This window comes from Saimiri boliviensis, chromosome 2 (assembly GCF_048565385.1).
Source record: "Saimiri boliviensis isolate mSaiBol1 chromosome 2, mSaiBol1.pri, whole genome shotgun sequence".
Taxonomy (NCBI): Eukaryota; Metazoa; Chordata; class Mammalia; order Primates; family Cebidae; genus Saimiri; species Saimiri boliviensis.
The window spans coordinates 27,218,209-27,233,269 of record NC_133450.1 but is presented as its reverse complement, the minus strand read 5'-3'; the positions used below and the strand labels follow the sequence as shown (position 1 = coordinate 27,233,269).

At 47.1% G+C, this 15,061-nt stretch overlaps 1 protein-coding gene across 2 annotated transcripts in view; it reads left to right on the top strand.

Moving 5' to 3' along the window:
* ESRRB (estrogen related receptor beta) overlaps positions 1 to 15,061 on the top strand; it is a 188,215-nt gene that overhangs the window by 156,123 nt on the left and 17,031 nt on the right. The window lies entirely within an intron of this gene.

Sequence of the window (15,061 nt, the reverse complement as noted above, 5' to 3'; positions counted from 1 at the left end):
AGATGTCCAAAGGCTTATCTCGCTTTAAGCAAACCCAGTATATAAAAATCTGTATTTTCAGAGAAAAAAGTAATTTTTCTCTTTTAAAAAATGAATACAAAATCTGGATTAGGAGTTGGTGGCCTGTGTTCTGCCCCTGGTTGTTAGGTATTTTTTGCTGTGTAATTTTATTCCTCATACCTGCATGCTTCCATTTCTTCACTGTAAAGTGGGGATGTGGATACCTGCTCTCCGTCACCAGGTAAAAGTGGGGATCTGGGACAGATGGGATAGCTCCTCTTGGCAGAATCCACTGTGGCATTGCTTTGCAATGACAGCCCCCTGGGTGCATTAAAATACTCTAGTGTTTGATTCAGGTTGGGCACAGTGGCCCATGCCTGTAATCTCAGCACTTGGGGAGGCCAAGGTGGGCAGATCACCTGAGGTCAGGAGTTCAAGACCAGCCTGGCCAACATGGCAAAACCCCATCTCTACTAAAAATACAAAAATTAGCTGGGTGTGGTGGCTCACGCACGTAATCCCAGCTACTCGGGAGACCGAGGCAGGAGCATTACTTGAACCCGGGAAGCAGAGGTTGCATTGAGCTGAGATTACACCATTGCCCTCCAGCCTTGGCAACAAAGCAAGACTGTCTCAAAAAAAAAAAAAAAAAAAAAAAAAAAAAAAAATTATGTTGTTTGATTCAAAGACACCCTCATTTATACTCAGCTTTTCATCAGTCTTCCCCTTGTGTTTGGAGAGGCAGACTAGTGTCTGGCCACCCTGATTTTCTTCCTGGATTTGTTGGTGGGAATCTTAAAAGGCAGCCTTGTCTTGGGCTGGTCTCCACTGTGGGTTCTAGAATTAGGATGGGCGGTTCCTCCGGTGGTCTGCCTTTGCAGCCTGCCTAGGGCGTGAACTGACTCTGCCGTTAATCCAGAAGAGCTCTGGAAAACCACTCGCTGCATTTGCTAGGGTGCTCCCCAAGTCCTCAGTACACCTCTGGGGTTTCAGCAATTCTCTCTAGACAGCCTGTCCCTCCCAACTTCACCTCCTCCTCACCTCACCTCACTCACTCGTGCCACCAGCCTCCCAAGCCCGCTCCATTTCTCCTCTGCTCAGCCCCTGCCTGCCTTTCCCCAAGTGCTTTCTGAAAGATATTTGATTTCAGTGAGAGCTGGGCTGACATCCACGCAATATGCTCTCACTTGCTTTGTGCTTGTTGGGAAGGTGGAGGGCTCCTCCAGGGATTCTGGGTAATTGCGTTAGTGGCCAGCTCATGTCAGGAAATTAAAAGGAGACCCTGATCACGTTCCCACTGCATGGGATGTAATGGCCCTGTATTTATAGAGTATTTTGCCTCTAGCCCATGCCAGAAATACCACCTTTCTGGCTCTGTGAATGAAGAAAGAGAATGAGAGATGATTTGCCTTTAAACATTCTTTTTCTTTTCCAAAATATATTAGTGTTGTGAAACAAACCAACTCTCTACCACTTTACTTAGTTATTTATTTATTTTCCCTGAGACAGAGTCTTGCTCTGTCACTCAGGTGAGAGTGCAGAGGTGTGGGCTCAGCTCACTGCAATTTCTGCCTCCCAGTTTCAAGCAATTCTCCTGCCTTAGCCTCCTGAGTAGCTGGGATTACAAGCATGTACCACTACGCCCAGCTAATTTTTTTTTTTTTTTTTTTTTTTTTTTTTTTTTTTTTTTTTTTTTGTATTTTTGGTGGAGGACTTCATTCCTATAGTGTCTTCTCTGCTTTCAACATCATTGAATTCTCCTTCACGACTGGATCATTTTCATTAGCACACATAATGGGATAAGTATTTCTGTTCTCCCATTATGAAAACAAAATTAAATAGTTTTTAACTTTTTTCCTTTTTTTTTTTTTTTTAATTTGAGATGGTCTCACTCTGTCACCCAGGCTGGAGTGCAGTGGTGTGATCTCAGCTCACTGCAACCTCCACCACCCGGGTTCAAGTGATTTTCCTGCCTCTGCCTCCCAAGTAGCTGGGCTTACAGGTGCCCACCACCACGCCCAGCTAATTTTTATATTTTTAGTAGAGACGGGGTTTCGCTATGTTGGCTAGGCTGGTCTCAAACTCCTGACCTCGTGATACCCCCATCTCGGCCTTCCAAAGTGATGGGATGACAGGTGTGAGCCACTGTGCCTGCCCTATCTTTTAACTTTTAAAAAATATTTTAAAATTGTTTTTACATTGAAAAAATAGGGTATCGCTATGTTGCCCAGTCTGGTCTCGAACTCTGGTGCTCAAACAACTACTCACCTCGGCTTCTCGAAATGCTGGGATTACAGGCATTAGTCATCACGCCCAGCCAAAAATTAAATTAAAAAATTTAAATTTAAAAAATCTGCAGCTGTATTTTGACCCTTCATCTTCATCCAGATATTGCTACCTGATCCCACTCTTTCTGAACAAAACCTCCAAAAGCAATTGACAGCACTTGCTGCCTTCGTTTTCCTTCCCATTCACTCCTTTCTTTAAAAAGTAAACATGGAATAGATCCAGAAATATGGTATATTATATTAGGTAGTATAAGGCTAGGCTGCTTTTTTGGGGGGTGAGGGGAGACAAATTCTTGCTCTGTCACTCAGGCTTGAGTGCAATGGCACGATCTTGGCTCGTCGAAACCTCTGCCTCCTGGGTTCAAGCAATTTTCCTATCTCAGCCTCCTGAGTAGCTGGGATCACAGGTGCATGCCACCAGACCTAGCTAATTTTTTATCTTTTTAGTAGAGATGGGGTTTCCCCATGTTGGCCACGCTGGTCTTGAACTCCTGACCTCAGGTGATCCACCTGCCTTGGCCTCCCAAAGTGCTGGGATTACAGGCGTGAGCCACCGCTCCAGGCCAGGCTAGGCTTCTATAAGAAAGAGACTCCTTTTTCCCCCCTCCACAAAACAATACAAACTTCAAAACCACCCAGAAGCCTAAGCAGGATAGCACTTTCACTCCCACTCACTTCTTATGTAATAGTCGAAAGGTCACGGGTGATCCAGGACTGGCTGGCAGCTCTACCAGGCTTGGCATGTGGCTTGCGTTTGCAGAGCCCAGTTCTTCCCATCTCATAGACATTTAGAAGGAGGAAAGGCCCATGTGAAGGGCAGGACCAGAGGTAGCATATATCTGTTCTTCCCACTCACAGCCCATTGGTGGAACTGAGTTACAGGGCCACACCTGTCTGCCAGGGAGTCTTGGAATTGTAGCCATTACCTGGAATGCCATGTACCCAGCTAAAACTTTGTTGGTGTGGAAGAAGGGAATGACATATTTTCAATAACATGTATGTTTTTTGTGTGCATGGGGGAATTTTGTTATTGTTGTTGTTTTTAAAGAGATAAGGTCTTGCTCTGTGGCCCAGGCTGGAGTGCAGTGACATGATCATAGCTCACTGTAACTTCAGACTCTTGGGCTCAAGAGATCCTCCCATGTCAGCCTCCCAAGTAGCTGGACTACAGGGCATGTGCCACCATGTGGGGCTAATTTTTTTTTGAAATGGAGTCTTGCTCTGTTGCCAGGCTGGAATACAGTGGTGTGATCTCAGCTCACTGCAACTTCTGCCTCCTGGGTTCAAGCAATTCTCCTGCCTTAGCCTCCCGAGTAGCTGGGATTACAGGCACGCGCCATACACCCAGCTAATTTTTGTATTTTTAGTAGAGATGGGGTTTTACCATGTTGGGCCAGGGCGGTCTCAATCTCCTGACCTCATGATCCACCTGCCTTGGCTTCCCAAAGTGCTGGGATTACAGGCATGAGCCACCGCGCCCGGCTGTGTAGACAAGATCTTGCTATATTGATTGCCCAGCCTGGTCTCGAACCCCTGGCATCAAGCAACTCTCCTGCTTCAGCCTCCCAAAGTCTTCCCTAGATATTTTAGACCTCAATATCTAACTGCCCTATTGCATTTCTACTTGGGTCCCTTATGAGACATCACAGATTAAACATGTCTAGAGAGGAATCTCTAAGTTTGAACCATTCTTCCTTCTATCGCTTCCAGTCTTTCCCATCTCAGGGATGGTGGTGCTAGTCACCTATTGCTCAAGACACACCTGGAGATCATCCTTGACTCCTCCCAGGTCAAAGTCCAAAACGTATTTCAGATTCTCTTACTTTTCTTCATCTCCATGGTCATGACCCTGCTCCAAGGAAGCATCATTTGTTTCCTGGACTATTGCAACAGTTTCCTAACTGGACTTCGGATTCCACTCTTGGTCCTTTCTAATCGCCCTAGCAGTGGTCTTGTTAAAGCACTGGTAAGATTCTGTCACTTTGCTTTACATCTTTCAGTGGCTCTCCATTGCACTTCAAATGTAATCCAAACGCTTTGCTTTGGTCTTCAAGACCTTGCATGATCTACCCCTCCCTGTCTCTTCACTATCATCTCATACCATTCCTTTCCTGTCTGCTCACTCCTGCCCACTCTGCTCCAGCCTCCCCGGCTTATTTGTGACCCTCAAACCTGACAAACTGTTTCCCATCTTAGGACTTTCAGGGCCTTCCCTCTGCCTGGAATGCTCTCCCCAAGGCTGGCTCCTTATCTTTCAAGTTAAATGTTATCTTCTCAGAAAGGCCTCCTTACCCAGGCTATTACTTGCTATCATAGCCCCTTGTTTGCTTCTTCGTTGAACTTCTTTCAGTCTGACATTATCTTATTTGTTTGTTTATTTGAATACTTCTTTGCTCTGGCTGCCTCTAACACAATCGTTCTTAATTCAGGCTCCAAGATGACAAATTGCCTTTAGGTGGACTCAGCTCTAGGGTGGGTAGGGGCTGCCTGGAGTGCATGATTGGAAGGCTTCTTAGGCAGTATCTGGGATCAGCAGGCAAGAGCGCCGTGATTGATTAGCAATGTCTGCCACAGACTAAGAAATGGAAGGTGGGGCACAGGTGACACTATTTGCCATGCCTGATCTGGTCAGCTGAGTTTCAGTGATTTGACCAAGGCCACACAGCTAGTAAATGACAGAGTTGGGTGGAATCTTGTCTCCTTGGCTGTGTGGAATTCCTTCTAAGAAGCCAATACAACCTCACGGGTTGATGCCTTGGCCAGAAGTGAAGCCTGTAGCCCTTTCTCAAAGGGGAAAAAAGAGGAAGGGAAAGGAAACGGAAGCCAGGTTGAAATAACTCCTCTGTCTCAGGTACACGGTTTTGAAGACTTCTTGGCAGTTGAGAAGGCAGGCTTAACACAGTTTTGCCAATGTCGTTGGGGACATGGTGGCATGGTGAGAAGTATCTGGAGGAGCCCAGCATGATAGCAGATCCTCCTTTAATAGGCAGAATTCTGGGGGCTCGTCATTCACCACCACTTACCCACTGCAGTGCCCAGAGCCCACAGAGCAGCTGGCAAAAGCCCTGGAATATTAGGTGTCATGTGTGTCTGTTTAGCCTCAAGGCTGTCTCTCTTGGGTTGTAGGAAGTCAGGTGTGAGGCACTCTGCCTTTAGGGTGTGTCACTGGGGTGAGAGGCAGCCCAAAAAAGCCACTGTGTCAGAGGCAGCAAGGCAAGCTTGCCCGTCACCCAGAAACCCCCACAGGACAGGTGGCTGAAGGAAGCCCAGTATATACAGGAAATGTGGCTGAGAGTTCAGGGCATCACACTGGGCCGGAGTGCCCATCAGCATGCCCACACAAGTTCCAGGCCCTCAGGGGCTTATGATACCCACATCACCTTCTGGGTGGCTTTCTCCTCTTGGAGATGGGTCAGCTATAGTTTGGTAGAACCTACCGGCAAGGAGTTCACTCCCAAGTTTCCTGGGAAGGACACTGGTCACATAAAAGTACTGAATAAAACAGGTTTAGTACAGTGCTTCCCAGACCTGGCACATAATTAGAATTAGCAGAGGAGCTTTGGAAAAATACTCACTCCTGGACATCTCCCGAGACCTACTGACTCAGAGCCTCGAAGGGGTAAGTCTTCACCGTCTGTGCCGTTCAAAGGCTTTCCAGGGCATACTGATGATTATATGGGACTGGCGGTCACAAGTTCAGGGCAAAGAAGATAGATAGGACTTGGAGGTCGGCAAATCAAGGTTCCAAACCTCCCTGTGACGTTTCTTGGCTGTGTGATCCTGAGCAAGTTACCTGATCTTTCTGAGCCTCAGATTTTAGATGGGACTAATAATGATCATGTATATTCTTCCTTCTCAACATTGTCAGGCAGCTCAAATGAGACATGGGTATGAAATAGATTTATAAGCTGTGAAGCTGCTTATTTCATTATTAAACCAAGGATGTTGAATTTGGTGATGATGAGGGGGGAAAGTTCTGGATAAGGGGAAGAGAAGGATGTTGGCTATGGAAACCTTGCAATGCCATCGGGGATCCTGACCTTAGACCTGGCTAGTAGCTCGTGGGAGGACACTGGCTCAGAGGCCATTCCTCCTCCACCCCTGTCTGAACTTTTCCTGTCGGAAGAGAAATATGATGGGGAAGTGCCTGGCATGGGCTTAGGGCCAGGTACAGGGCCACGCTTTGCAGAGCTTTAGCTGACTATTTTTAGTGCCTGGGTATAAAAGAAAGAAGCTTAAAGTGGCCCCACTGCGTCTGACCCTGCACACTCGGCTATTTTTACTTCCGAAAGACTGGGATCTCGTCCAGCTTAGGGAGGGAAGATGAGAAGAAAGGAGGGAGGTGGAGGGAAGAAGGAATTATTTTACTTCCATTAAGAAAAATTTCAGAAGCCTAATCTTATCAAGTCAGCAAGTGGGTATCCGATCTTGGACGCATAGCCGCTGGCTGTGGATGCTGTGATGTGCCTGCAGTGGGCTGGAGAGGCCAGCAGAGGGGGAGCCCTGCTCCCCTTCTCTCAAGGAGTTTCTGTCCCAGAGTGGTCCCTGTTTTTTGTGCCCTGAGTTAGGAAGTAGACTTGGCCACCACAGGCAGGAGGGGCACCAGCCTGGTGATGAGGCCGGTGGAGGTGGGAGCAGTTCCGACTGCAGCCAAGGATGGAACCTCTGTTCGCAAGTTGGACAAAGGCGACCATCAGACCTGTTGGCATATTCCAGAGAGCCCAGTGTTGGCGCTGTGTGCTCTAGGCACAATATTTAACCTCTCTGAAGCTTAATTTTTTGAGGGATTTTGTTTAATGAATCTGACTCACTGTAGTTGCAACTGTGGGGATGTGTTTCTCTGTCTTCCATGAGGAGAGCCGTTCAAGCCAGACTCTGTGACCTTCAATAGGCAGCTGAAAGGCAAGAAGTGACTGCTGAGTGCCTACAGTGAACCAAGCACTCTGTTACATGTTTCAACACTTTAGTTGTTTAATTCCACTAACCTGAGAAAGAATACGTATTTTTAAAAATTTTTAATAGCTTTATTGAAATATAGTTTCAATTAAAATATGCAGTTTGATAGTGTTTTGTATTATATTCCTATATTTTTAAATTGTGGCAAAATATATATCACATACAACTTGCCATTTTAGAAACTATTTTAAGGGTACAATTCAGTGACATCAAACACATTCACAGTGTTATGTAATCACTGGCCAGGTACTGTGGCTCATGCCTATAATCCCAGTACTTTGGGAAGCCAAGGAGGGTGGATGGCTTGAGCTCAGGAGTTTGAGACCAGCCTGGCCAACATGGTGAAACCTTGTTGTTTCACCAACACGGTGAAATGCTACAAAATATACAAAAATTAGCCAGGTATGCTGGCATGTACCTGTAATCCCAGCTACTTAGGAGGCTGAGGCAGGAGGATCACTTGAGTATGGGACTGTGCAATTGCACTCCAGCCTGGGTGACAAAGTGAGACCCTGTCTCAAACAAAACAAATTATTATGTAATCACCATCAGACCAGGAGTTCAAGTCAAGCCTGGGCAACATCGTGAGAGCCCCTTTCTATCAGAAAAAAAAAAAAAAAAAGGAAGGGGCCAGACACAGTGGTTCATACTTGCACTCCCAGCACTTTGAGAGGCTGAGGCAGAAGGATCACTTGAGGCCAGGAGTTTGAGACCAGCCTGGGCAACAGAGTGAGACCCCATCTCTAAAAAAAAAAAAAAAAAATTTTTTTTTTATATTATCTGTGTGTGGTGGCGTGTGCCTATGGTCCCAGCTACCTGGGAGGCTGTGGTGGGAGGATCTCTTGAAGCTGAGAAGTTGAGGCTGCAGTGAGCCAGCCTGTCCAATAGAGTGAGAACCTGTCTCTTAAAAAAAAAAATGGGGTGCAGTGGTGTGCATTTGTAGTCTCAGCTACCAGGGAGGCTGAGGAAGGAGGATTGCTTGACCCCAGGAGTTTGAGGTTGCAGTGAGCTGTGATGGACCCACTGCACTGCATCCTGGGCAACAGAACAAGGCTTGTCTCAAAGAAAAAAAGAAAAAGTGGAATCACATGTTATCTGTCCCTTTGTATCTGGTTTATTTTTTTTAGCATAGTGTTTTTAAAGTTCATTTGTGTTATAGCATATATCAGAACTTTACTGCTTTATCTGACGAAGTAATATTTCATGTATATACCACGTATGTTTCTCCATTCATCTGTCGACGGACACCTGGGTTTTTCCACCTTTTGGCTATTGTGAATTATGCTGCAGTGAACATTGCCCTGCAGGTGTTTGTTCAAATACCTCCTTTTTATTAAAAAAAAAAAATGTGCCGCCTTTCCCCACACTACATTGATGTATGTTCAAATTCCTCTTTGCCGTTTTTTGGGGTGTATACCTAAGAGTGGAATGGCTGGATCATACGATAGTTCTGTCTAGCTTTTAGAGCCATCAAACTATGTTCCACGTGGTTACACCACTTGCTTTTCCAGCAGCATGATTTTTAAGTTTTTAATTAAACTTCCCATTTTGAGATAATTGCAGATTCCCATGCAGTTGTTAAGAAATAATACAGAGAGGCTATGCATCACTTACTCAGTTTCTCCTTACGGTAACATCTTTAAAAACTATCGTGTGATATCACAACCAGGATATTGACATTGATACGGTCAGTTGGCATTTATATGGTCAAGATGCAGAAAATCTTAAGGGTGAAGTGGTTTTTTTTAATTAATTTTTTTTTTAGGTGGAGTCTCACTCTGTTGCCTAGGCTGGAGTGCAATGGCGTGATCTCAACTCAAGAACTCCATCTGCACAGGGTCATGTGTTCCAGGGATTATCAATTTTTTTCTAGTCATGGAGCACTCAGAAATATTAAAATTTTGACCTGTACACATTAAGGGATTAAACGGTGTTAACAGTGGTTAACACAAAGGATCTGTATTTATTACAGTATTTAGAAATCTGTGACACTTTACATCTAAGCATTATTAATGCTTTTTTTACGTTCAGAAAAGTATCAATAAGATGATAAAATCTAATAATTCTAGACAGTAACTGTAAGTTAATTCATATTTTAATGTGTTTCCTGAGTCTACTTTTTAGATATTTTACTAATATAAGGACACAACCAATAAGGCAACTCTCATTTCAAGTTCAAGACTTCTTGTTTTTTTTCCCAGTTAGTGTTTGTGAGGCGTAAGCATCCTAATATTGAAAGTAATTGCCCATTGTATCAGTCAGTGAAAATTGCTTTCTGCTGCAAGTTATAGAAAACTGGATAGCTAGTGGCACAAGCATGGATAAATGAAGTTGATTTTTCCACCGTACAAGAAGCCTTGAGATGGGCAGTTGCTGTATTGCATAGAGTTCTCAGCCGTGGCAGCAGGGGCTCCAGCTCTTTCTTCCTCTCTGGTGTTCTTTGTTGTCCTCAGACAGCCACCTCATGGCTGCAAGGTGGTTGCCACAGCTGTAGGAGGGGCAAGAGAAAGGGGAAAAGAGCTGCACTGAACGTGTCTGTCCCTTTTATCAGAAAATCAAAACCATTCTAGGAGCCCGACCACGAACTTACCCCTACATCCCATTGGCGTGGTGGCGCCTACCTATGGTCCCAGATACTCGGGAGGCTGAGGCATGATAATGGCTTGAACCTGGGAGGCGGAGGTTACAGTGAGCCAAGATGGCACCACTGCACTCCAGCCTGGGCCTCAGAGTGAGACTCTGTCTCAAAAACAAGAAAAAAAGGGAGAAGGCCACTTCATGTAAGTGGGCGTCCATCTTCCCCACCCGCAGGCTGGGGAAACACAGGTCTGTGTCACAGGACCCTCCCACCCTAAATGGCCTTTAGCAAGTCCTGACTATGAGGCAGTGCCAGGGCAGGGGGAGAAACAGAGCAAGCCTGGGTCCTGTCCTCTAAGAACCCACTGAATTGAAGAGCTGATGGGTGTAAAGGGAAACCTGCATGAGGTGGCCTGTGACGTACCAGGTGAATGTGGAAGTGCCGCGGGGCGGCAGGAGGGTGGCGGGAGAGATGGCCTCAACCAGCCTACTGTAACTGTTTTCCAGTTTCCCAAGCATTTTCCTACCATTAAGTCATGCAATTGTCGCAAAAGCCATCCGGCTTGAGCAGAGCTGGTGGTACCATTGCCTCCTCTCCATACCCGATGATGCAGCTGAAACCGTGACAGCACAATTGTCCAAGGCCAAATAACCTGTAAGGGGCAGAGATGGGCATGGGAACTTCATCATCGTGCCCATGGGCTGCTGTGTGTGCCTAGGGCAGGACTCAGAAAACAGACAGGAAGAAAGGGGAACAAACACATTTCACATCAGTCTGTGTATAATTAAACCCAACAGGCCACTTTTTTTTTTTTTTTAACAGCATAACCTGATAATTGATACATATATTGATTGGAGCCATTGACCACTATGGTGTAAAGATCAGGAGGAGAAAATTTAGAGGAGAACTTACATTTGCTGTGCCTGGGAGATCATACCGTGGAATGGCAAAGAGCTTGGGTCTTTTATTGGGCAAATCACTGAATCCCTCTGAGCCTCAGTTTTGATTATTTGTAAAATGAGGATAATAGCACCTGCTTTATATTTTTGTGGCTTGAGTAGTGTAATACATGCAGACTGTCCTTTATGAATTATGCCGTTATCATTTTCTTTCTTTCGTTCTTTTTTTTTTTTTTTTTTTTTTTTTTTTTTTTTTTTTTTTGAGACGGAGTCTCACTCTGTCGCCCAGGCTGGAGCGCAATGGTGCAATCTCAGCTCACTGCAACCTCGATCTCCCAGGTTCAAGTGATTCTCCTGCCTCAGCCTCCTGAGTAGCTGGGACTACAGGCATGTGCCACCCACTCAGCTAATTTTTGTATTTTTAGTAGAGATGGGGTTTCACTATATTAGCCAGGCTGTTCTCGAACTGTTGACTTTGTGATCTGCCTGCCTCAGCCTCCCAAAGTTCTGGGATTACAGGCATAAGCCACTGCGCCCGGCCTAATAATCCCCTTTTCTAAGCACATGCTGTGTCTTGGGTTCCATGACAGACCTTGGATCAGGACAGTGCGCTCCCCCTGGCATTACTGGGCGCCTAGTGAGTAGAAGAAGCCCAGTGTGGTCTGGGATCCCATGAAGAAGCCCCAGCCCGGCATGGGGATGGAGAGAAAAGAGGTACATCCAGAGAGAAAAGAGGTACATCCACCCCTGTACTCATCAGGTCTTTCCTGAACATCCACGAAAGGTCAGGCCCTGTATCAGGATGCAGAACATCCCAGATGGAGGCATCAGCAGTGGTGGCAGCTGCCCATCTCCTTGCCTTGCTGAGGGACAGCCACCTCTTTTTATTTTGTGTTGAGCATGTCTCACCTGATTGACAGCTGCTTGCAGGGAACCAGGCTAAATGGGAAGGGTAAGTTTATTCCAGTGGCTTCTAGGAGAGAAGGTTAGTAAAGTGGGGAAGGGGCTTGTCCTAGACTCAAGGAGAGTGTTTGTTTAAGACCCTGGCACACAGTAGGTGCTCAGTAAGTGGGGGACTTTTCTTTGATGGATGAACTGGACCATTTTCACTCTTGGTCCTGTCACCATTCCAAGGGGAAGCAGAGCATGATGGGGAGTTTGATTTGGCTTGGGTGTGGTGAGTAGAGGAGGCTTCTATGTAGATGTGTCACAGGATGGAGTCAGAAAGCTTTTCTAGACAGGGAACTCTCCCCAAAAAACCTTTACAGGAAGAATCATCCTTCCTGTGTTTGTGTCTGCTCCTTCTGCCCTCACTGGAGGGGCTTGGAGGGGTGATGGGCAAATGTGAGCCAGTGTGCTGGTAGCACGTAGGTTCAGGTCTGGAACGGAAGGGATCTAGCTGTCCAAGGTGCTGGTAGAAGTTGATGCTGCAGCTGTGTTTGCCAGGATGCCTTACTGCAGCATGCCTCAAACTCTACTGTGCGTGCGGATCACCTTGTCTGATTCCTCTGTGGCCAGGCTGGAGATTTTTGGGCTTCTAGCAAGCCTTAAATCAGGCATCCCCAAACTACAGCCCGCAGGCCGCATGCAGCCCCCTGAGGCCGTTTATTCAGCCCCCCGCCGCACTTCAGGAAGGGGCACCTCTTTCATTGGTGGTCAGTGGGAAGAGCACAGTATGTGGCGGCCCTCCAACTGTCTGAGGGACAGTGAACTGGCCCCCTGTGTCAAAAGTTTGGGGACGTCTGCCCTAAATAATGGTGCTGATGCTGGCCTGCAGACCACACCAGAGGAGGAAGACAGCAGAGACTGCTCCTGCGCACACCTACTCAGCACTCTCTATTTGTGTGTGTGTGCATGTGTGAGCATGTGTGTGCATATATATGCATGTGTGCATGTGTGTGTGTGTGTGAGTGTGTGTGCGCTGATCTGACACCTGGGCTTTCTTTGGCCACCAGAGTCTGCTCAGCCTGGACCTGGGATGCAGGCAGGAAATGCCAAAGCAGCCTGTAGCTGGGAGCCTCAGTTGCCCACAGCCGTACTGTCCTCAGGAACACATGTGTTACTGGCTTTCTTCCCTCCTCGGAAACTGCTCACAGGCACAGCCTTGTCTCAGACTCTGCTCCTGGAGAATTCAACAACAGATGTTGTCAGTTATAAAATCTGACCTTCTAGGCAGAAGGGGAGTTTATTGGAAGCCTATCTGGAGGCTCAAAGAGTACATTTAGAAACCCAATGAAAACCAAGAGAAGCCCTGGAGAGCCCAGGAGCAGGGATGCAGTAGCCAGGATGCGCCGACCAGGGGCTGCCTAAGCTCTGCTGGGAAGGCGCAGCTGGCCTGATCCGCCCTCACCTTCGCTCTGTCCTTGTGCCTCGATTTGATGGTGCACTTGGCTGAGCCTGTATTATGTCCATGCCTTGACCTCCAGAGGGCAGAGAGAAGAATAACATGCACCTCTCAGATATCCATTGAGGGGTGAGGTGCAGGCAGGGGAATTATGTTTTTAAAAATTGTTTAGATTTTCTTTTGAGATGGAGTCTCACTCTGTCACTCAGGCTGGAATGCAGTGGCGCCATCTCAGCTCACTGCAACCTCCACCTCCCGCATTCAAGAGATTCTTATGCCTCAGCCTCCCAAGTAACTGGAATTATAGGCATGTTCCACCACACCTGGCTAATTTTTGTACTTTTAGTAGAGATGGGGTTTTGCCATGGTGCAGACTGGTCTCCCAACGCCTGACCTCAAGGAATCTGTCCACCACAGTCTTCCAAAGTCCTGGGATTACAGGGGTGAGCCATCATGCCTGGCCGGGGGAACAGGAAGCCTGGGTGAGCTGCTGAGGAGATGCCCCCTCTCCCCAACTAAAAAAATGTTCACTGCAATCATGCAGCACCAGGTACAAATGCACCAGGCTGTGGGGTTGAAAAAGACATTGCTGATGAATATGCAGAGTAATGGGCTCACTGAGTGAGCTCACAGCATCCTTGCCCTCCAGTGGGGGTTGCCGGCTGGAGACCTGAACTGAAAACACCTGGGGGGGTGGGGGTGGGGGGTTGTCTTCAGCATCTCAAAGTTTCTTTAGGGTAATGCCCACTTAAAGGAATTTTCTCCTGGAATTCAGTAAACAAAATAATTTTGCTTTCAGTTGCTCTAGGAAACTTCCTCTTTCTTCCCAGGGACTTAACTTTAGTAGCTGTACATTCCTAACAAAGAAACAGCCAGAAAATAGCCCCAGGCGCGAATGGGCTCTAAGTCATTATTCCATTAAGTTACCTTTGTTCTGACTTCCCCTTGCCTCTTCTGGAGAAAGGCCTGAATCAGTGGGACTGGCGGGCCAACCTTCTGGGGTTGTAGGATGGACAAGGCTGGGGCAGGGAGGAAGATTCTGTTTCTTCCGCTCCCGATCTAGGAAGCTCTGAGTTACTGGAAAAGGGAAAGGCAGGGCCCTGAAGGTTAATTGACTAGGGCTCTGTAAGGGTGATACTCACTGCCTTCGTGGGAAGAACGGAAGTTGAACCTGGCCCGTCACAGCAAAGGCTGAGGTGGCAACCCAGCTTTCTTCTCTGAGGACTCTGGGCTCAGTGCTTCACTTCTCATGTATTTCAGTCAAGGCCCATTTCATGGTCAGGAAAAGGGAGACGTTCAGTGAGCTCAAGGTAAGGACTCCAAGAAGAGTCGTTCGTTGTCTGAGGCTGGCCTGGAAAAGCCATAGCGAGAAGGCTGAAGGCTGAAGTGGCTTCCAGGCCCCATAGGGCCCCAGCACCGCCCGCGGAGCACCTGCTCTCTGGTGCTTTTTCTGTTGGTTCAGACTTTGTAACCAATTTAATGGGGTCCATCCTTAGTTGCAGGCCAGGCCACGTCAGTGGGTGGCCATTCGGAGCTTTGTGCCAGCCTGAGGCCCTGTGCCTTTGATCTGCTGGTGGGGGACATGAAATGGTTACAATGTGTCTGTCCAGGCAGTGGGAGCTGTGGGTGGGGCAAGCTTCTGGAAGGCAATTTGGATACAGTGACGATGACAGATCCCTCCAGAGTAAACTCTCACTCCTGGAAGTGGGTGTCCACGTGGAGTAGCCGCCACTGCTTTTGCACCTGCTCTTGAGATATTTCTAGGCACTGATTTTCTGGTCCAGAAGTGGCCGGTCCCCCCGTGCATTCCCATCCCCCGGGGACTTGTGTAAAGACAGACTCTAGAGCTTTATGCTAGAACCTCAGAGTGGAGTCTAGAAATTGACATTCATAATAAGCACCTCCTCCGATGCTTCTTATGTGCAAAGTTTGAAAACCCTTAAAGTACCTGCGGATGACTGGGATTCCTTTCCTTTCTTGCCAAGTTAGTCTTTCC